General features: G+C 43.6%; 1 long non-coding RNA gene across 1 annotated transcript; it reads right to left on the bottom strand.

The window, feature by feature from the left end:
- Positions 1–4,901: 4,901 nt before the first annotated feature.
- LOC146007162 (uncharacterized) lies at positions 4,902–17,347 on the bottom strand. Its single transcript, XR_014444260.1, has 2 exons — positions 16,623–17,347; positions 4,902–5,540 (listed from the first exon to the last, which is right to left on the bottom strand). It is a non-coding gene; the product is annotated as an uncharacterized LOC146007162 (long non-coding RNA).
- Positions 17,348–23,349: the final 6,002 nt, after the last annotated feature.

Genomic DNA, 23,349 nt, shown 5'->3' with positions numbered 1-23,349 from the left:
TTTACTCACTGCCTCTATGCTTAGGGCATATACTGTAGTTACAGACTCCATCAGTGTCATTACACTGCACCTATTGTTGTTATTACTTCTGCATTGCCAGGTGATACTCCTGACCTCTTGCTTGATACCCTATTACTTTGCGTAACCGATATTAAAGTCTTAATATTCATCTACCCTATATTCCATCTGCAAGCATTAAAATAAAAAAAAATAAAAAAGACTTTTTACTACTTTGACCACCTCTCTGGTCAAACTGTTCTGGGTGCCTCCTGGTTATGCACAGCAGCCTCAGCAAGGCACTTCAGATTATCCACCAGTCAGCCCCTGCACCTGTGGTTACCTCCAGCCAGGATCTGACCACAGGCATGACAATTTGGATAGTAAATGATGAAAAAAGTAAAAAGGAAGACAAAAACTGGTGTTGACCATTGCCATGTAAACCTTTTGAACCAGTCAACATAATGTCAGCCATATGTTGTCAACCTACTGACTCATATCCACCAAATTTGATGTCAGCTATATAGATGATGAGGTTGAAAAAAAACAAAAATAAAAAAACAAGTTGCCTGCGGACCCTATCTTCTATTTGTAGATGACCCATTTGAAGCAGCCAATCTGCTTCGATCCAGAAATCCCTCATGACCCAAGAAGGCAATCCTATTTCTCTCTGGGCCCACTACTAAACATCTTAATCAACGGTTGTAACCCTGGATACTCATTTCTGCTAAAAGTTTGTCTTATGCTTTCTTAAACATATCAATTGAGTATGCCATCAAAACCTTCCCAGTGGCAGTGTATTCCATATCTCAACTGCCCTTACTGAGAAATACTTCCATTACTATTTATGAAACTTCCTCTCCTCTAACCTTAGGAGGTGACCACACGTCCCATGTACAGTCCTTGGGGTAAAAAGTTCTAGTTGATCCCTTATACTGTTGCTTCTAGAAACTAATTTTAAATAAGACCATATTATGATCACAGTTTCCCAAGCACTCCCTTACTTGACTAGATAAATGTTACATTACTTGTTAGTACTACAGTAGGTCCAGTATGGTTGGTTCCTCTACTATTTGGGACAAGTAATGGTCTTTAAGCATGCTTAGAAACCCATTGCCCCTAACTTTACCACAAGTCTCATTACTCCAATAATTAGAACCTGACCAAGTTGTGCAGCCTTTTCAATTTGCAGTAGAAAGCTGGGTTTCGTCAATCACATATGGTATACATCCAATTGTAAAAGTGCAATGAAATATGCTGCGCTATATAAGAAACTGTGAATAATAAATACTTACACCCTTAATGCCTCTATAGTATAACCAATGCTCTCAAATAACTTCCTGTTTACTGCCCGGTCATGAGTATCATCCTACCATGTCTCAGTAATACCTATAATATCCTATTGCTTGTTTATTGCCACTAGTTTTAACTACCCCATTTTACCCTATATGCTTCTTGCATTTGCAAGCACACACTTTAGTCTATTGCTCCCCCTTGGTATTTTTTGCTTTTATATGACCGTTTTACTTATTGGCATTATCAAGAGCTTTTCCTTATCGGCTATGCTTCCCCATTCCCCCTCTCCAACCCCTGACTCTAGTTACATTCCTCCTTACTGTTCTTAGGGGGTTATTCTAGTTCACTCGCAAAGGCACAATCTCATGCACTGCAGATGGGGCTGATATAACATGTGCAGAGAGAGTTAGATTTGGGTGTTTTATTATTTCTGTGCAGGGTAAATTCTGGCTGCTTTATTTTTACACTACAACATACATATCAGTTTGAAGTACAAACCCCACCCGAATCTATTTCTCTCTGCACGTTACATCAGCCCCACCTGCAGTGCACATTGTCCATTATAAAGTGATTGTGCCTTTGTGAGTGAACCAGAATAACCCCCTTATTCTCTATCCCATAATTACTTGCTTTTTCCTCCCTCCTGAAGCCTAGTATAAAATTTACCCCAACCTTCTAACCCAGGCATATCCAAACTATGGCCCTCCAGATATTGTGAAACTACAAGTCCCATCATGCCTTGCCACAGTTTTGCCATTTGGAATACTAAAATGATTGCAAGGCATGCTGGGATGTTTAGTTTCACAACAGCTGGAGGGCCGCAGTTTGGACATGCCTGCTCTAACCATTCTGTTCCCTAGCACAGCTGCCCCCTACTCGCTCAGGTGTAATCCATTGTGACATTAAAGATAGCACGGGTAGTATTTCCAAAATTATTAACTTAAATATCCTTGCCTTAAGTTTGCAACCGACATCCCTGAAATCATGGTTTATGACAATTCATCTTCAGCTAACCTCGGTCGGTGCTGTAACGTGTCATTCCCAACAATCTGTTCACCCGATTCCGCAATGCCAAACACAAGCACCCAGGAGTCCCACTGTTTGGCATTCACGGTCTCGGGAACAGATTACCCTATTTACCTTCCTAATAACTGAAACCTCTACCACCACAAACTAGCCTAGATCCCCTCTATGCATGCACGGTCTATCTCTGCGGGCAATGGTGTCATGCAGGACCGCACATCGCCATCAGACATACACACGGCGCGATCTGTGCTTCATTTTTAAGCAATCTAGTCAGATCACTTAGAAGTGGGGCATAAATCACCCTGTGTGTATGCCCCATTAGTAATACTTACAGCTGTGCTTATTTGGAAAATGTGGTCCGTTGTAGATTGAGGACCAGTTTGGGCAGCCCTGCTCAACAAATAGGAACTGGCTACTATACTTTCTGTACATTATTTTTTTAAGCATATTCTACTATAAAAGTTTTCATACAATTTACTTGGAAGAGTTTTTTTCCCCTTTTCTAATACAATGGAGAATATAACATTTCTATAATAATTGCATTTTAACATAACTATTGTTTGAGTACCACATTCGCCTTCCTACCTCTTAAGCTGTGTACACACGGGGGCGATAGGGGCTGAAATCGCTGGAAATATGGTCCCAGGCGACCATATTGCCAGTGATGGGAGTGTGCCCCAGCGATAAAAATCACTGGGTGCGCGCTCCCGTTTCCAGCCCTGTTATAATCGCTGGTCGCCGGCAGAGGTTCCCTTTCATCAGCGACCATCTCTGGTGGCTGATGAAAAGGAGAAACTGAGCAATATATCTCCCCCCGTGTGTACGGGGCTTTAAGCTAACCATACATCAGTACGACCAGCATTTGATCCAGATCGAGTCACAATTTCCTTTGAACTCCCCCGCAGCTTCCCAGACACACAATAGATACTATGTGTGTAATGTCACATATAATCTGCAACTCCCAGTATACTGATTGCTAGCAGCATCTTAAGATCATGTGTGCGGTACATAAAATCCATCTCACGACCAGCACATCAGATTGAAGTCATACCAAAACGCCTCACGATGTGCACAAAAACACACAATGCATCGTACGTGCTGTCAAAATCATGCATTCAGACCTGAACCACTGGGAAAGCATGAATGTGTTGTATAGATTAGCCATGGCTGCAGGTACTTTTCCTGGAAACCGATGTTTTTATGGTACTTGTTTCCTAGCACGGCCACACCGATTAAGATCGGGGTGGTCGTGCTGAAAAAAATCGGGTCGATCGCATCGCATGCGATTTGGTCGCATGCGATGCGATCGACGCGACCGACCGATTTTTGACCCGATTTTTTTCATTGAATCCAATGTAAATTGGATCCATGGGACCCAATTTTACATTGTATTCAATGAAAAAAATTCCCAACCCCCCCAAATTGAAGCGCGTAAACAGCAGCCCACGATAGACGCCAACCCGAAGCGTGGCGAGCGCAGGCGGTACGCGTCCTCCGACCTTTTCATGCCCTACTATCCACTAGGGCGTGGAGTGAGAATAGAATAGTGTGGCGAGCGCAGCGAGCCACCGAGCCCGAAGCGTGGCGAGCCCCGCGAGGGGACGCGGATACCTTCACAGGTAAACGCGTCCCTTCGCGGGCTTCACAGGTGTCCGCGTCGCCACGGACACCTGTGAAGCCCGCAAGGGGACGCGTATAACTGTGAAGGTATCCGCGTGCGCTCGCCACGCTTCGGGTTCGGTGGCTCGCTGCGCTCGCCACACTATTCTATTCTCACTCCACGCCCTAGTGGATAGTAGGGCATGAAAAGGTCGGAGGACGCGTACCGCCGCCCCTCGCGGGCTCGCTGCGCTCGCCACGCTTCGGGTTGGCGTCTATCGTGGGGCGACGACGGGGACATCTATAATGTGAAATGGGTCATATGGACCCATTTCACATTTTTTGACATTTTTACACCATTTCAATGTTAAAAATTTTTTTAACATTGAATCCTATGCAAAAATCGGGGGCATCGCGTCGGGACCAATGTTAATGGTCCCGACCGACGCGATGCCCCCGATATTTTACCTTTCCCGACAAGATTTCAATGTTAAATTTTTTTTTTAACATTGAAGTCTATTGAAATATCGGGGGCATCGCGTCGGGACCAATGTTAATGGTCCCGACCGACGCGATGCCCCCGATATTTTATCCTAGCCGGCAAAATGGACCTGATTTCAAAAGAAATCGGGTCCATCGTGGGTAATCGTGTCCCTTAAGTAAGGGACACGATTACTCACGATTGTGGCCGTGCTAGGAAACAAGTACCGTTTTTATACTTGAAGATTTATACGGAAAGGTTAGTGGGCTTCCAGTATTCCTATACCTAGCAAGTTCAGGAATTCATAGCTGTTTATATTAAGTGGTTATCACTTAACATGGTTGTCATTGGCCTATATAACAACATTTCAGGAAATAAAATACTGTTGTGTAGTGGAAACAGCTATGTAACCATTAAGGATTCCCACCATAAAACAAATTGTGCCATTATACCAAAATACTTTGACCTTTACTGTTTATGACTAAGAGGCGAGAATTACTAGTATTTTAATCAATATTTATTGCAATTTGGAGTGTGAGGAAGGAAATCCCTGAAAAAAAGTTTCAAGTTGTCCATCAGGAAAATTACACTTCTTTAAACAATAGCTGCATTTGATGGTCTTATTTCCTAAAACGCAAGAAAACCCATTTCTGTATTGAAAATAAATAACATAAAAAAGTAAAAAATTCTAAACAAAATGGTCCCAATAAGCACAAGTTTGTTTAAAAACAAACATTTGAACATATATTGCAAGAATGAAGAGACACCCCGAAACCCCCCCGCCCCTGAAAAAAAAAAAGAAAACGAAACAAAAAAAAACCCTTTGGCATCTGCGGTATTGTAGGATGCTCCACTGAATTTAAAAGATTGACGACAATATGGGTAGATGGGAGCAAGGAGGATTCAAACCCTCCTTTAACAATAAAATAAAATATCCAGTGTATAACCAAATAAATATTGTCTGTACAGTGAGTAAAAAAAGTCTTGCTGGTATCCATCTGATAAAACAGGTGGCAGTTGTCACAGCTGAGGTAAGTGGAACTGCAGCAACAATTTAAGTCAACAGGGCACTGGTTGTTGCAGAGATGGTTGAAAATACAATAAACTCCAAAAATGTACCAAGGTATCAAGTCTTCAAAACCTAAGGAAAAAAAAAAAAAAAAAACAGACGATTCAGTGAATGATATGCAATATCAGAATTATTTACTTACTTCTTAAGGCATCATACACAAGATCATTTATATAAAGCAAGACTACTCTACAAGGATAAGTTTTCTAGATAGTTAACATCGCCAGTGCTACTTTGGATTCACAACTGGTACAGATGGCTTCAAAAAATGTCAAGATTTGCATGAAAATACATTACACACAGTGAATTTTTTTCCTATAAATAGGCATGGCAATGACCAATTATCATGACGAAGAACTGCTGCCACTGAACAAACATCCAGAGTCCAGGACAAAAATATCACCCTCATCCTGTTGCACTTCCATAGTAGCATCCCCAATTTTTAGGTCACCATCTTCATTTGTACTGCTCATCCCCACATGTTCAGAGGGACTTTTAAACCGTTGTTTTTTTGTGTAGTTTCACGGCGGCAGTTACGTTGTTAGCGTAGCTTCCCTGTCAGAATCAGCGTAGTGTTCCCGCGGCTGCAGCCGTTGGGCTACGCTTAAGCTGCTGCCGGGAAACTACACAAGTAGTCCGTCAGCATCGTGTTCCCGCCCGTTCGCAGCCAGCCGGAGCTTATGTAGTTAGCGTAGTCAGTCAACGTTTATTACATTGTGTGGGAACCATTGACCATTTTAACCTGCCTGACATGACAGGTGTGAATGTGTTCCTGAAACACCCCCACTATCCACGCCAGCCCGAAGCATGGAGAGCGCAGCGAGGGGACGTGTTACGCAACCTCCTGACCTGTTCATACCCCCACTATCCACGTCGGCGTGGACTTGAATTTATAGAACCGAGCCCGAAGCATGGCGAGAATACATGTGAAGTAATCCGCATGCACTCGCCACACTTCGGGCTCGGTGGCTCGCTACATTTTATAGAATCAACTCCACGCCGATAGATATTGGATAGTGGGGGTATGAACAGGTCGAGAGGACACGTAACGCATCCGCTCACCACGCTTCGGGCTGGCGTGGATGGTGGGAGTTTGAAATGGAGGCATTTGCCAGTATGTAACATGGAGCACTGGCAAATGCCTCCTTTATTGTGCATGAGACGCACGCGTTACCGAACCCCTAACCCTGTCGGCAGGGCTAGGGGTTTGCTCTACTGAACCCCTAACCATGTTCCTTACCCTGCTGCAATACTTACTGAGGCGCTCAAGCATCTGAGATGTCCTGTGTCTCAGACAGATGGAGCGTCTCTCCGCCGGAACCCCCATGATCCCCTCTCTGGCGGCGTCTGCCAGTGGAGATGGGATCATGCGGGCGCCGGCACTGTGGGAGAGGCGCTTAGTAGGCTTGCCAGGGATGCCCAGGACAGAGCTGCAGCTCCCGGGGACAGTACGGTGACTACGCAGGGCTGCCACGTAGACACTACGCTAGGCAGCCGTTGGGCTACACAGACAACGTAGCTTAGGCTGCTGCCGTGAAACTACACAAGTAAGGCAGCTGTTAGGCTACACTAATAACGTAGCTTCAAGCGTAGCGTAAGCTGCCGCCGTGAAACTACACAAGTACCGTTGTTTTTTTTGGGGGTGGGGTTTTGATTGTCTGTTTTAAATGGTGACTGTTTTAAATGGTGACACCTCTACTAGACTATGAGCAAGGTGTTACAGGCATCTTCTTCTGTAATCTAATATGAAGATTTGTTTGTCCTTGGCTTTCAAAATAGGACTTCTAATAAATGAAACCGCAATAGCACTAGCAGGTACTCCGGTTAAAAAAAAAAAAAAAAAAAAAAAAAAATTCTCCTTGCCACGTTTACAATTACAATTTTACATTATTTTCTGCAGCAAGTGTTCCCTTTATTATTAAAATGTGAAGCTTTCTTTAATATATTTAAATACTCTAACTGCCGGTATTATTTTTTAAACTGTGTTCCCAGGACCACCCTTAGTAGATGCTGAAGTAGTCCCGGGTACTGCACCTGCTCTTTCCAATCGTGGATCCATAATTCTCTCTCTCACATTGCTGCAACTCACTGTGCTTATAGCAATTAGGGCACACTGCAACTTAAATAAATGTTAAGCTTATTTATTTTTAACATGGTTTTTAGCTTGGCCTCAGGACTACTCAGATATGACAAATTTATGGGAAGATAGTGGGGACATGTAAATTTAAAGAAAACCAAAACTGCACATCTCTACTTGAGTCATTTATTGAAAAAAAAAAAAAAAAAAAGCCTATTGAAAAGATTCCATATGGACTGTGGAATGAAAAGAGGTCAGCACAGAAAGGTCATTATGATATTTTTAAGTTTATTTGGTGTCAATGTGGACACCTGAGCACATGGACCCCCAATTATTGCATGGCTTGCTTCAAGCATGTGTCCACCTGTCGACTTATCTGGATACTACTTTTAGGACCTTGATCACTATAGCGGTCTGAAGAAAAATATACGGTAGGACATCAAAATTGTTTTTCTTAATGGGGATACAGAAGAATAGTAAGTGACAATTATATGAAATCCAAAACATCTTGATTGCAAATTACAAAAATGTGCTTTGCAATCCAGTCTGAATTAGACCCTATGGCCTTAATTATCGGCAAGAGCATGGATAATGTTCATCTTTTCATTTCCGGGTATCCAGGGATTGAGCAATTTTCAATCCCGAATAAACTTCATTAAGGGCCAGATGTATCAAGCTTCAAAAAGTGAGAACACAGAGTGATAACCAGCCCCTACCTGTCATTTTTCAAACCCAGCCTGTAAGGTGACAGTTAGGAGCAGATTGGCTGGCTTTGTATCACTCCATTTGATCACTTTTTGAAGCTTGATCCATCTGGCCCTAACTAAGTTACTATGTTATGTTAAGGTGGGCTAGTCCGATACCTGCATGCCACAGTCAGTGACTGCCTCCAAAGAAACAGTTGCACTGGCATTAGCAGCCATGTTTGGATGGACACTGTCTCCATAGGGATGGGTGCCGGACGGGATCCCGACAGTCATTTACCTGACGTCGGGATCCCGACTGATAAAACAATGACAGATGGGTTCCAGACGGCCACCGGCTATTCTCCCTTGTGGGGGTCCAAAATCCCCATAGAGGGAGAATAGAATAGGTGGCGAGCATAGCAAGCCACTGTGCCCGCAAGGGGCTTTGTTGTGCTCGCCATGCTGTACGAGTCTGTCCAGTCAGGATCCCGACTGTCGGAACCCTATACCATACCCGTAGGGATACTCTAGTGTTGTAGTGTGGTATACACACAGTCATGGCTGCAGCTGTGTCCACCTCTTAATCATGCCCAATATATCTATATTAATATTTTTTATACATACCCAGGCCTCAAGTAGCCTGGACAGCGTCCCCTTAAATGGGGATGAGGCTCCACTTCCTAGAGAATTTCTGGCCTGGGATGTCATCTTGTGGGAAATGCTTTGGTCGTGGAGACCTTCCCCCTGCTGGTGGAGCCTGTTGCAGGTTGTAAAATTACAGGAGACCCCTTCTAATCCCCCCATAATCTTAAAACCAGTACTGCTTCAAAAAGCTGAGTTCTGGTTACACATTTTGTTTCCCATTTTATTTTGAACCAGGGCCAGCTCAACAAGCTCAGGGCACGAATACACGCCCTTGCACTTTCAGCTACAAACCTTGCACATGCCACCCTGGGTTGCAGGAGATAGCTCCAGGCTTCAGCTCAGCCCTGGGGTCCCCTGAAGTGTGTTCCCAGGCTGCTAGTGGAGCCCAATGCTAGTTTTAAAAATATTGGGGATCCCTAAACATTATTTCCTGTATTTTTGGGGGGAAAACATGCCTGAGAAAAAAGAAACAAGTTGTGGTGGTGATGTATGATGTTATTAAGAACAAACAGAAGCAAAATGTGTAAATTTGTACAGCACAAGCTATATTCAAAAACATGCAGTTTGGGCCTGTACACAGAGGTTCGTCCAACTTTGAATTAGCTCCAGGATGTCCAGAACTGTAAAGTGAGATTATCCAGTATGTTAGGATTTCAATATAACCCATTGCTTACCATTATTGCTACTTACTACCATCAAACCACATATTATACAGGCTTTTGTCACTGCATGCTTACCTTCATATCAACTGAAACAATATATAAATTGGAGGGAGGTCCTTTTCCTTGGCTATTGGGAACATTAAAGACAATAACCTATAAGCCCCAAATTAATTCAGTTTTTTACTATTTTGTTCCTTCAAGGATTTACTGATGATTTTTTAATCAAGCTATCCAACTCGGATCGCCTGATATAAAAAAATATTCTCCCAAAAACAGAGAAACCTGTGTGTTTTCAGCAGCCTTAGCCCCAGTTTTTTCCCAGAAAGCCACCACTGAGATCCTAGTGATAATTATTGTGATTCATTCAGTGCAACAAATTTTTAATTTTATGTATCATAATATGAATTGGAAAAATGAATGGAATCATAGCGTACAGTGTTGTTTTTATAATACAAAATTGGTGGTACACAGAAGGTCTATAGTTCTCATACTCTGCCAAACTGCCCTTTTTTGTAGGGTAGCACCATCTGGCCAGTACTAACCTACACCGCCAAAAGACATGTGGCCAGGTTAATAACTAGGAGAAGTATTGGAAAGTGATAATGTGGAGAAGATTGAGATAGCAACCAATCAACTCCTGTCATTTTGAAGTCTGCTAGATAAGTGACAGAAGCAGATTAATAAAATAGAAAAATTGCCCAAATCAATCACTGTACATGGCTTAATACAGGTCAATTATGTTGCTGGAATGCACTAGTCTGGTGATACAAGTTCCAGGGAGTGTTAATATATACAATGACAGAAGAACATCCTGTTTCCAGGAGGAAATAAAAAGGTGTTGATACTTAGTACAGCCATTAAAAAAGCACTTCATAGATATAAAAGGATAACTGCATTCAAAACTAAATACTTTTTTCGGTAATACTATAAACAAAATGGCACTCACTGTGGGTGCTAGATTTCCTGGGATCCCCAAAGGCTATAAGAGGGGAATTGTTTATTACCCTCCAAGCACTCATCTAAATTATCAAAGGGGTCACGGGGCACTATTCAATTGATACCGCCTATTGTGGTAAACCTGACTGAAATAATGCACAAGCGAGCTAAAATATGGTCACCAAGTCCAAACAGACCAACAATTGAATAGCACCGTTGGGCACCATCTGCTGGTTGACAATGCACTAATAATTGAATTCCCCCCTAATTGTCCAACTCTACACTTTCCTACCTTTATGACTGTTTGTACAGAAAGTTTACATGCGTGTGTGTATTGGCGGGCACTGACACTTGCTCACCAATAAGTAAAGAATAATGTGGCATGAAACCAATAAAGTCAAATGAAATCTTAATGGATCCCACATGTGGCACATCTACATTCTGTTTTTCCTATACTAACTCCTTAAACTCCACTTCTAAATATTGCTAACTTTAAACCAAAATTTTTTTTGTTATAATAGGGGGTCTATGTACAAATCCTTGAAGAGAGATACTGAAGTGTACTGAGGTAAGGTACTTATATGTTAGTTGGGCGCCCACTATAGTTAGTACGCTCATACCCCCACTATCCATGTCGGCATGGCGAGCGTAGTGAGCCCCGTGAAAGGACACAGAAAACTAAGCAAATAGTTTAGTGGGCGCCCAACTAAAATAAGTACAGAGGTAAGTACCAGCCAACCAGCCATTTTTCAAACACTGGGGGAGGTGTATTCTAGCACTTCCTGCTTCATCTCATTAACAAGGCGAATCAGGAAGGGACATCGATAAGACGTATTAACATCTTGTCCGCCGAAGCCAGGAGTGTAAGCTCTCCCTCCAGCGATGTCCCCTGGAGTAGAACGCACATTCCCTCACGCTGATTCCCTTCACCCCCGGCCAGCTGTACTGGGCATGCACAAGATGTCCTGTGTAGCCTGGAGCCGGCAGAAGGGACAACGCTGTCTCTGCTGTTGGGCAAGGACAATCGCCACTCTGCAGCTTTCGAAGTCAATAGCTGCCAGGGGGGGTCTATATTTGGGGCCATCTTTAATCACAGGCTAAAACTCCCAGCAGCTACAGTGACACAAAATAGAAAAAAAAACCCAGAGCAGCTATGTTTTTTTTTTTACTAATTAGCTAGATTCAAAAATATTTTTAATGAATAATTTATTAGGAAGATCGGTTTGATCTGGAAAGAAGCGGTAACAATGCAGAATGGAGGTTAATATGGGCAGGGAGGGGATCATATTGTGTTCTATTCAGATGTTCCTTTTATAGCCCTGAAAGGATCTTACGTAATATTCCTAGAAGTAGTTAAACTAGACCTAATTATAGTGTCACACGTCTATATGCACATTCAGCAGGTTTGCCTGTCAAATTTATGTTTGATTTTTGTAATTAAGCATAATGCAATTTTACATCCACTGTAGACTGTTACAGAAAGAGCCCCTTCCCCACCCCAAAGTGATTGACATGCCATGGTGGTGACTAAGGGGCACTACGACTATTGTCAAGGACCCAGGAGGAGAGGTATGAAAAAATTTGATTCAATCATATTAGAAGGGATTGTTCAAGAAAGAAAACTTGCTGTTCAGCACAAACTATTAAAAAAAATAAAAAAAATGACATCAATGAATAGTGTTTATGAGGTATGAAAGCAGCACAGCTTATAACCCGGTTGACAAACCTGTCAAATTGACCCGGGTTATAAGCAGGGTTAAACCCAGGTCGCCCTTGGTATAACGGGCAACCCAGGTTTATACCCCTTTTCCACTAGCAGAAATAACCCGGTAATCTGTGGGGAGGCACTTCTACCCGGGGTTTTCTGCTAGTGGAAATGCTCCCGGTCAAAAAACCCGGTTTGGATTCCCCCGCAATCCTACCAGGTAACGCTCAGGGTAGCACCCGGATTCAAGGGTAGTGGAAACGCTCCCTAACTGGGTTATTTGACTGGCAATGTTAAAATCTTCACTGATTGGTGCTGCTGGGGCGATGGTGAGTGAGGTCATCACTCAGAGCCCTGCAGACAGCGTTCTGTGCACATGTGCTGCATATCTGTCCTTCTGACTTTTCCATGCTGCATCAGAGGCTGCTCCAGCAGCCACCTTCCACCCTGCCACCAGCATCACAGGCTGCCCCAGCGGACACTGCTGTTCATCCCGCAGCACAACATCATTATGGCTGCCAGCAATTGGTTTGATGCTGAAGTCAAGGAGCTGCTGTTCATTAGGGCAGAGGAGGAAATCAAGCGCCAGGTGACTGTTACTGTAAAAGATGTGATTGTGTACAGAAATATCACCCAGATGCTGGAGTTAAGCAAGTGCTTAACCAATTGAAAATCACTGAAGAGGCAGTTCACCAAGGTCTATGACCAGAACAAGAAAAAAGCGGTGCCGCACGTGTCGAGTGGATCCATTACGATCTATGCTGCAGTGCTTTTGCCAACACAGCTCTGAGTAATCCTGCCTGTGGCACTGTCATCCTCGTTGGCCTGCCAGATGGAGAGTAGCCAGGAGCCACCTGACACACAGTCCACCATGGCAATGTTGCCGTGCTGCTCAACTTCTCCGCTCCTGATTTTGGAAGATGGCGATGAAGAGTGCAGTCTACTCGATAGGTCTGTCTTGTCCGACACCGCACAGCCATGGTGGAGGAGGGGTCTGAGACAACAATGGAGCAGCCGACTCGAAAAAAAAAAAAAAAAAAAAAGGAAAACATTTTTCCCAGTAATCAACAGTATAAGTTGCAGAGTGCCGCAAGTGTGCAGGTGGGATAGGGCCACAAGCACATGTATGCAAACACCTCTGCTATTTTATGTTTATAGTGTTTTTTTGTTTGTCCCACTTGCAGTTTACAATGTGCTGCCAAAGAATAAAAAAACAAAACCGTTCCGAACAAGCAGCGAGAGCTTTCTCTTCCATAGTAATAGAACAACTACGGGAAATGGACTCCGACATGCAGGCCAAAGAGGATGCTCGTATGGAGAAGTTTTTAGCAAATGAAAGACAGCTGCAGCACTCTTTCTTGGATCAATTAAAGGACATGCAGGACAGACATTTGTCCTTCTGTCCCCCCCCAGTCAGCTGTGTCCGCATCTGTACCTCCCCACCCAGCACTGACAGCTTCTGCCAAAAGGGGGATGACAGAAGGCAGCACTATGGAGAAAGCTGGGGACAGTGAGAGTACCAAGTGGTGAGTCCTACAGGGGGGCATTATATGCACTGGGGGCACCACAGGGGCATTATATGTATTAGCACCACCACAGGGGGCGTTGTTTGTATTACTGGCACCACAGTGGGTATTATATGTGTAAAGGGCACCATGAATATTATATGTATAAGTGGCACCATGAGGGCATAATATGTATTAGCAGCACCACAGGGGGCATTGTTTGTATAACCAGTACCAAAGGGAGGGGGGGGGGGGTATTATATGTGTAAAGGGCACCATGAGTATTATATGTATAAGTGGCACCATGAGGGCAGAATATGTATTACCAGTACCACAGGGGGGGGGGGGTAATTATATGTGTAAAGGGCACCATGAATAATATATGTATAAGTAGCACCATGGGGGCATAATATGTATTAGCAGCACCACAGGGGGCATTATAGGCCTGATTCATGATCAATCATCTCTCCTGAGTGATGTGTCCGAGGTTTCAAATGGTCCTTTAGGAGATAAAAAATATAGATGAAGTCACAGTAACATGCAGGTCAGCGTTTCAACGTCTGCAAGCCTTTTAGTCAGGACAGCAGCCTGAGTGAGCAGGAAAGTGTGGTCTTTTTTGCACTACACTTTCCTGCGCACACAGGCTGCTGTCCTGACGAAAAGGACTGCAGGCCCTTTTTGGCTCTTTGCCTCTGATTGGTTGGCCAACCTGCTCTACAATATAGAGGACCCGGTAGCCACGCCCCCCATCACAGCAACTAGCTACCACCCGACCACTGGTGCTAGCTACACCCCCAACACTTCCACTAGCTATGCCTCCAGCACTGCTACCAGTGCCCCATTGAACCCAGAGTACTACTGCCAAACCTAGACTCCTCTGAATTTACGGTATATCTTAATTTGCCATAAGAAATACCTGTTTTTTCTTTGGTATCCTTTTTCTTATTGCATTATTGCAATAAGAATGCTGAATGCATCTATTGCATTCAGTCGCCTTGTGGGCACAGTTTAGTTTAACCCTACACCTTGCACTTTTTTCAATTATATGGGCACTTGTTCTTAAACATGCGAAAGATTGCCCCCTAGGGGACAGACAGGCGCTGGTATTGGTTCAGATCCTAGCTGCTGTGCAAAAGTGGGGTAGTTAGTCCCACAAACAAGAAAAGAAAAAGAATGGTGGCACAGAGCTGAATTGAGGAGGAATAATCACCATGGGATATAAAATATAAATTTTAATAAAAAAAAAAAAAAGGTACTTTTGTATTATCTGGGCTCCCGTTTTTCTTATGAGACCGCGTCCGCTCGCCACGCTTTGGGCACGGTGGCTCGCTGCGCTCGCCACACTATATAAAATCAACTTCATGCATAGTTGGATAGTAGGGGTATGAAAAAAGGGGTGCATTTAACATGGGAGCCCAGATAATACATAAGTACCCCCAAAAAAAAAATTATAATAGAGTCTCCCTCTCAGGATGGATGTTGGAGCCACCTAGGCTTAGGACTGGAATTTTGTTCCGATTGGTAAGTGCACTTTACCTTGGCCGATGTCCTATAATTCCACTACTCGGAATGGTGCAAAGGAAGGTGTGTCCACTCAGTTTGAGGGGTGTCCCATTGGGAAGCCGCAGGGGATGTTGGTGCAGTGGGATGAGTGTGAAAGGCCTCATCCAGGTTAAGTGTAAAAGGGGCTGATCAGGCAATTTAACGGGTAGCACTGTAGTCTAATGTGTCTCTTAACCATGTCCAAACCAGGTTCGAAACGGGTACAATTTACCGGTTCTGACCCAGGTTACTAGTGGAAAAGGGGTATAAGTGTGGAAGAGCCTGACCAGGCTTAGCGATGTGAAAGGGGTATAAGTCACCTGTGTGTAAGCATGTATATCCTTAAAGCCTAGACTCTTGGGGTGCCTTGAGGACAATGTTTGGGAACCTAAAGATTAAAGTAAATATGTCCTTCTGCTATAAAAAAACTTTTCTTGAAAAAAAAAAAAACAGAGCACCTTCAGGCTGTTAGTGGCTGCTGCATTGCTATATATGACCATGCTTATGTCTGATCAGGTCCGTAAGGGTGTACCAGTGGTGCCACCACTGACATACACCTATGTTTTGTGGAGCGAAGAAGTGCCATGCAGAAGAGATCTCCCAGCTCTGCATTTACCAGGGAACAGGCTGCACTGCGGTAACGGCGGTTGGCAGGAGATTCCAAAACTCCCATTCAAATGAAAGGGCAACCGATGATAGGAAATCAGCGTTCGTCCACTCATTTAAATTGGGGGTTTGAAATCTCCTGCCCGCGCTAACAAAACTCCCATTCAAATCAACTGCCAGCCACTTTTGCAATTTAAGCAGGGAGCTTATGGGGGAAATTGAAGGTAAACTAGCTCTTGCTTGTCCTTAAGACAAGTTGGATAAGATTTCATTCCAATCGTTGATGGGAACAAAAATGTGGTCACGTATGAGAGCATATGACATTATAAACATTTGCTCCCAAATGCTGCCAAAAATGGATTATTCAGATATATTTGTTAAATACAAAAAAAAAAAAAAGTTTAAGTCAAGAATTAACAAGAGACTGAAACCACAGCAATCACTAACATTCCACTACATCATGCCTTGCCATTTCCTGGGGTAGGAGAGATCATTGTGGAGTCCTGCAATTATCACACGCCTTTTCCCGCAATGCTTCTGGCCTGCAGGACATGCTGAAACTTGCAGTTCCACATAACCTGGCACGTACATTTCCCTATTATTTGATGTAATGCATCGTTCACAAAACTACATCTTGGGGATATAGTTATCATTAATATGACGACAATGAACAGCTTCTCACACAAACACATATCGGAACGAACATGATAATTGCTGTATAGTGTACAATACAAGGCATGAGTGACTGGAGAAAGGAGCTCATGCTGATGTGTGTGTATAGGAGGCTTACCTGCCAGTGCAGCCGGTCACACCAGTCTGTCCACCACCAGCTGCGCCCCCACTGTCTCCATGTGCCCGAACAGGCTGCTGACAGTGCTCATCTCCCATGCTGCCTGCGGACTCCCCGGCGGCTGCAGCGGGCTGCAGAAGCCAATGTTACTGATGAGCACAGCAGGGGGCGGGAGAGGCTGCTTGGGCAGGCTGCGGAGAGCCGATGAACCATTGCACACCGGCTTCCTTCGCCCCCTCTTGGAGAACCTCTCGGAAAACTTCCTGGCCAGCTGCATTAGGTTGCCCCGTTTGGGAACCACAGGGACGCCTCTCACCAGCTCCTCCATGGACACCTCCAGGTTGAAGCAGTACCAGCCCAGCCACCAGAGGAGGCTGAAGAAGAGCATGATGCCGCCGCCGTAGATGATGAAGTCCCCGAAGCTCCGGCCGTCAAGCTGTATGGTGGCGAAGATCCCGGTCAGGATCAGGACGATTCCCAGGACATCGAAGCTCACGGCCAGCAAGAATAGCATCGAGCAGCGGCCAAGCAGCCTCCTGGGCCGGGACATCTCTCAGTGGTCAGAGGGTTCCTCGGGCCGCGGCCATCCACCTGCTCTCCCCAGCTGTGTTTGTTACCTGGCCGCCGCTGCTACCTGCCTCATTTGCATGAATTGGGAGACACGCCCACCACGCTCTGTTCCTAATGTTGCATCACGGTGCAGGGAGAGGTAGCCGAGTGCTACATGGCTGTACTTCCACATAGCACTGGACACTCTCAGCACTGGCTGGGACTTGTAGTTGCACACCAGCTGGAGTAATACAAAAGGATGCATTTACTATTGATGTGTTCTATTGAAGATGGGATGTTGCCCACAGCAGCCAATCAGATTCTACTTATTTATTAGCACCTTTAGAAGATAACAGAAGCTGAGTGGTTGCTATGGGCAACATTCCATCTTTACTAGAACGTCAATCTTAGTAAATGTACTCCAAAGTTGGCTACCTATGCTGTACAAAGTTCTGTCTTCAATAAGAGTTCTGCACAATGCAATGTGAATGCAAGTTATATGGGAAGGTATACGGTCACTAGGTCTACAGTCAAAGGGTCGACCACTGAACGTCGACAGGCCTTATGTCGAACTGGCTTTAGGTTGACAGGGTCATTAGGTAGACACAAGCATTTGGTCAACATTGGGAAGGTCGACAATCAAAAGGTCGACATGGGGATTTTAACATTTTTTTTATGTGCTGACAGGCAGTATATCATGCCCTACCAATCGCTAGGGCGTGGAGGGAGAAAATAATAGTGTGCTGAGTGTAGTGAGGCACCGTGCCCGAAGCATGGGGACTGCAGCGTGCCATGCAAGGGGTCGCTGTACACCACGGTGTCCATGTCGACTGTTGACATTTGGGACAAAAAAAGTGAAAAACACATGTTGACATTTTGACTGTTGACCTAATGGTTACGTTGACCTAATGACCCTGTTGGCTAAAAGCCATGTCAACCTTTTTCATTTGTCAACCTAAGGCCTGTCAGCCTTTAATGGTCAACCTAATGCATGTCAACCTTTGGTCAGCCTAATGACCCATACCCATATGAGAAGAGCTCTAGCAACTCTAGGAACCCTAGTCTCTGATTTTCCCAATGTAGATAGTACTCTGGTGTTTTAAGCTATATTCTTTTTGTAATTCTGGGGCTTGGCAGCATTAGCTAACGCCATCTTCAGATGGTGTTAGCCGCTTTTAGCTTCTGATACCTCTATGGCACTAAGTGATGCTGTGAATGCCTTCCCTCAAGTGCCAGAAAACCCAGAGTAGTGGTGACCTTATCATTTGACTGTCTTCTGAGAGTCACTGTCTTGTGATGGTTAGCATTGCTGACTCACTGCACTAGGGTCTTGGGTTTGATTCTCACCATGTCCCTGTGCGGAGTTTGTATATTGTCCCCATACTTCCTTAGGTTTCCTTCCACATTTCAATACTATATAAGTAGGTTAATAGGCTCCAAATAAAAACTTTGGTACTTGTGTACTTTCACGGCTCCCACGATGTGCATCGTATGCGGAAAAATTGCATCGCATGCGATCACATGAGATCGCATCTGTTCTTTTGTTTTGTTTGTTTTTTTACCTTCTAGAGATTTAAATAGCTCTAGATTTTATAGGTTTGACAGTAGCGCTTTTGATTGGTCACTATTCTGCATTGCAATTTGACGGTGCTTAATATTTATTCTTGAAACATGATTTTATATTTGTATCTCCCTCCAATTTTCTGTTCACAGGATCCCGGATGGCGCCTCCGGATATTTGTGTAATTAACTTGGTCTGGAGGGTCGATATTTGCCTTATATATCCTTACATATATGTGCATGATTATATGTATATACTCTTCTATTTTCCTGTATACATACAATAACTGATATCCCATATTTCCTATAAGCATCTTATGTAGCACTATTGTCTGTGGTGTTTTTTTTTCTGTCATGCAAAATCAATAAAAATTACTCAATAAAAAAAAAAAAGATGGACCATCACTCTAAATCAGGCATGTCCAACCTGCGGCCCTCCAGCTGTTGTGAAACTACACATCCCAGCATGCCTTGCCATAGTTTTAGCATTCCCTTATATCAAAACTGTGGCAAGGCCTTCTGGGATGTGTAGTTTCACAACAGCTGGAGGGCCGCAGGTTGGACATGCCTGCTCTAAATGCTATTGAATGAGATAGCAAAATAAAAACTGTTTTGGAAAAAAAAAAACTTTGGAAGGTATGATAAACCTTGTTTAATATTATATATATATTTTAACAATTATTTATATAGCGCACAAATATTGCACAGTGCTTTAAGAGAATATTTAGCCACTTACTTTAGCCCCTGCCCCAGTGGAGCTTACAATCTATGTTTCTTACCATATGTACATGCACATACCCAATACAGTTAATGTTTTGGTACTTGTGTACTTTCACGGCTCCCATCACATGCCATCGCATGCCATATGTAGTGGCATGCGATGCGATGCGATTTTTCCGTGTTTTCATGCATTTTTGGTAAAAATCGCATGGGATCGCATCGCATATGATTGCATGAGATCGCATGCGATCTGATGCGATGTAATTTTTCACTGAAATTAAGGACATGAGTTGAAATCATGTAAAATGCACCCCAAATGTAATTTTTCACACTGTACCACCCCCGGCGGTACGCGTCCTACGACCTTTTCATACCCCCACTATTCACGTCGGCGTGGAGTTGAGAATAGAAAGTGTGGCGAGCGCAGCGGGCTTCCCCTCGTGGGCTTCACAGGTATCCGCGTGCGCTCGCCTCGCTTCGCCACACTTTCTATTCTAAACTCCACGCCGACGTGGATAGTGGGGGTATGAAAAGGTCGTAGGACGCGTACCGCCGCCCCTCGCGGGCACGCTGCGCTCGCCATGCTTCGGGTTGGCGTTGATAGTGGGGGTGGTACAGTGTGAAAAATGACATTTGGGGTGCATTTTACATGATTTCAACTCATGTCCTTAATTTCAGTGAAAAATGACATCGCATCAGATCGCATGCGATCTCATGCAATCATATGCGATGCGATCCCATGCGATTTTTACCAAAAATGCATGAAAACACGGGAAAAATCGCATCGCATCGCATGCCACTACATATGGCATGCGATGGCATGTGATGGGAGCCGTGAAAGTACACAAGTACCAAAACATTAACTGTATTGGGTATGTGCATGTACATATGGTAAGAAACATAGATTGTAAGCTCCACTGGGGCAGGGGCTAAAGTAAGTGGCTAAATATTCTCTTAAAGCACTGTGCAATATTTGTGCGCTATATAAATAATTGTTAAAATATATATATAATATTAAACAAGGTTTATCATACCTTCCAAAGTTTTTTTTTTTCCAAAACAGTTTTTATTTTGCTATCTCATTCAATAGCATTTAGAGCAGGCATGTCCAACCTGCGGCCCTCCAGCTGTTGTGAAACTACACATCCCAGAAGGCCTTGCCACAGTTTTGATATAAGGGAATGCTAAAACTATGGCAAGGCATGCTGGGATGTGTAGTTTCACAACAGCTGGAGGGCCGCAGGTTGGACATGCCTGATTTAGAGTGATGGTCCATCTTTATTGAGTAATTTTTATTGATTTTGCATGACAGAAAAAAAAACACCACAGACAATAGTGCTACATAAGATGCTTATAGGAAATATGGGATATCAGTTATTGTATGTATACAGGAAAATAGAAGAGTATATACATATAATCATGCACATATATGTAAGGATATATAAGGCAAATATCGACCCTCCAGACCAAGTTAATTACACAAATATCCGGAGGCGCCATCCGGGATCCTGTGAACAGAAAATTGGAGGGAGATACAAATATAAAATCATGTTTCAAGAATAAATATTAAGCACCGTCAAATTGCAATGCAGAATAGTGACCAATCAAAAGCGCTACTGTCAAACCTATAAAATCTAGAGCTATTTAAATCTCTAGAAGGTAAAAAAACAAACAAAACAAAAGAACAGATAAGCCCACTAACACTAATAAAGAAAACCACCCAAAAAGCCCAAAGCAAGCCTCCCATATAACCCCCCACCCTGTACAACCCACCCCCAACGAGGGTGTGCAGATACATTACAACAGATTGCACAAAGCAGCAGTGGTCCCTCAATGAATGTGTGTTCACCCATTAACTACATTGTGTGCTGTATTTTGAATGTTTAAATGTTTAATATCATTTTGAAGTAAAGTTAACACAAATGCTGAACGTCATTTTCCAGTTATATATAAGTGACGTACAAAAATTAAAATTTCCTTCCAAAATCACACAGCCTTCGTAAAATTAGAGGGAACATTGCCCCCCAGTTCCAGGATAATGTAACAAAGATATGTCAGGGACAATGGACACAGACCCTAAACGTAAACGTATCGAAATCCAGCTCTCCCACAGCATACTCAATGACAGTGCGCTTGTCATACATAATATATGATACAGGATTACATTTTAGAGATGAAAATATATATAACAAATGTACAAACAGGATAGTGATGGTCCATCTTGACACCTTTCAAACATTACCATTACTAGTTTTCAGATTCTCATTTCTAGCATAGGCCTTAGGTTCACCCATCTCCTGGCTTATGTTATGCGACTGAAGTTTACATTATAATTGAGACCAATTATTAGCCGACAATAACCACGTATATAATAAACAGAGTAAAATCAACAAACCCACCCAACTGAATCCCCCCCTCTCCTCCCCACCCCCATAGAGGCAGCTTGGTGCGAACATCTAATTTGAAAGTGAACGGTGCAGATACCATGTGGTATCTGCTAACAACTTATAAATGTGCGTTTGTGTGTTTTGCAGTAAGTAATCAATGTAAACTCCCCATTGGTTATAGAATTTTTTACCCCATTTTCTACATCAGGGATTGTGGCTCTTCCATATATAGAACCTGCATTAGGGTTTGCTTTACCGCTAGTAAAAATGGGGGTGATGAGATCGTCCAGCACCTTAAAATTACTTTTTTGCCACCGTTACCACCACAGTTAAAAAGGGGCTCAAAGCTCTCTTGCGTCCTTGTAAATTCCAGTTAAGAGAAGTTTGCAAGGAGCATGGCCAGGGGGTCTTTAATCAATTTTAGCTTACATACATCGTTGATAAATCCCATCACCTTATCCCAATACTTGCGAAGCCTGCCACAGTCCCACATGTTGTGATAGAATGAGGAAAACAAGCTTTTGCATTTCAAACACAGACCCAGGTCCGCAGGAATGAAATATTTCCTCTGTGACTGTGAGATATAGGCCCGATGTAAGGTTTTAAGGTGGACTTCCTGAAGCATAGCTGATTGTAAGATCTTAAATGTTTTCTCCATATGTTTCACCAAGAAATGAGCCGAAGTAACTTGCAGGATACTTGACTCCCACTTTGAGGCTGTGGCTAACCATATAGTTTCATCCGGCACTGGTTAAATAGGTGTCTCTGAACAATGCGTTGGCCATGGGGGGAGATCTGAACGTGGAGTATGCAAGAGGGCCGCTGGGGTGTAAGGAGCAAACACTGCTTCCTCTGTTAATTTATGGGTATAGCTCTCTGTATCTTGTAACCAATCCAATATGTATCTCATAAATACTGACTGGGTGAATGCCTGAACATTGGGTACTCCCAGACCACCATCACTCTTGTGGTACCGAAGAAAGGGAGCATCCCGCCACCCGCAGCAACTCTGATTTATGCACATTGACTTTATACCCAGCGAAGGAACCAAATGACAATAACATATCCAGAATGCTTGGTAAGGATGAGGCCAACCTGGAGATGAAGAGCATCATACCGTCTGCAAATAGACATATTTTTAGGGTGGATGAACCAATATTATTACCTCTAAAAGATGTGTTGGTTCGCAAAGCACTGGCCAGGGGCTCCAGGGCTAGAGCAAACAGTAGGGGGATAAAGGACAGCCCTGTCTCGTACCCTTCTGGATCTGAAAGGACGAGGAAATATATCCATTGCATGCAATTTGAGTTATCGGTTCCCAATATAAATTCCGTAATATGCTCACGAAAGTGTCAGGGAGATCAAAACGGGCAAGCGTTTCAAGCAGATGATCCCAGATGACCAACTCAAACGCTTTTTCAGTATCCATTGAAATTACTACTTGGTCATCTGGGCCCCCCACCTTCTCAATATGATGGACCCCCGCCAACACCTTCCGAACATTAACTACC

This window comes from Crinia signifera, chromosome 6, assembly GCF_055691185.1.
Source record: "Crinia signifera chromosome 6, ASM5569118v1, whole genome shotgun sequence".
Classification (NCBI taxonomy): domain Eukaryota; kingdom Metazoa; phylum Chordata; class Amphibia; order Anura; family Myobatrachidae; genus Crinia; species Crinia signifera.
This window is presented reverse-complemented; position numbering and strand designations above follow the sequence as displayed.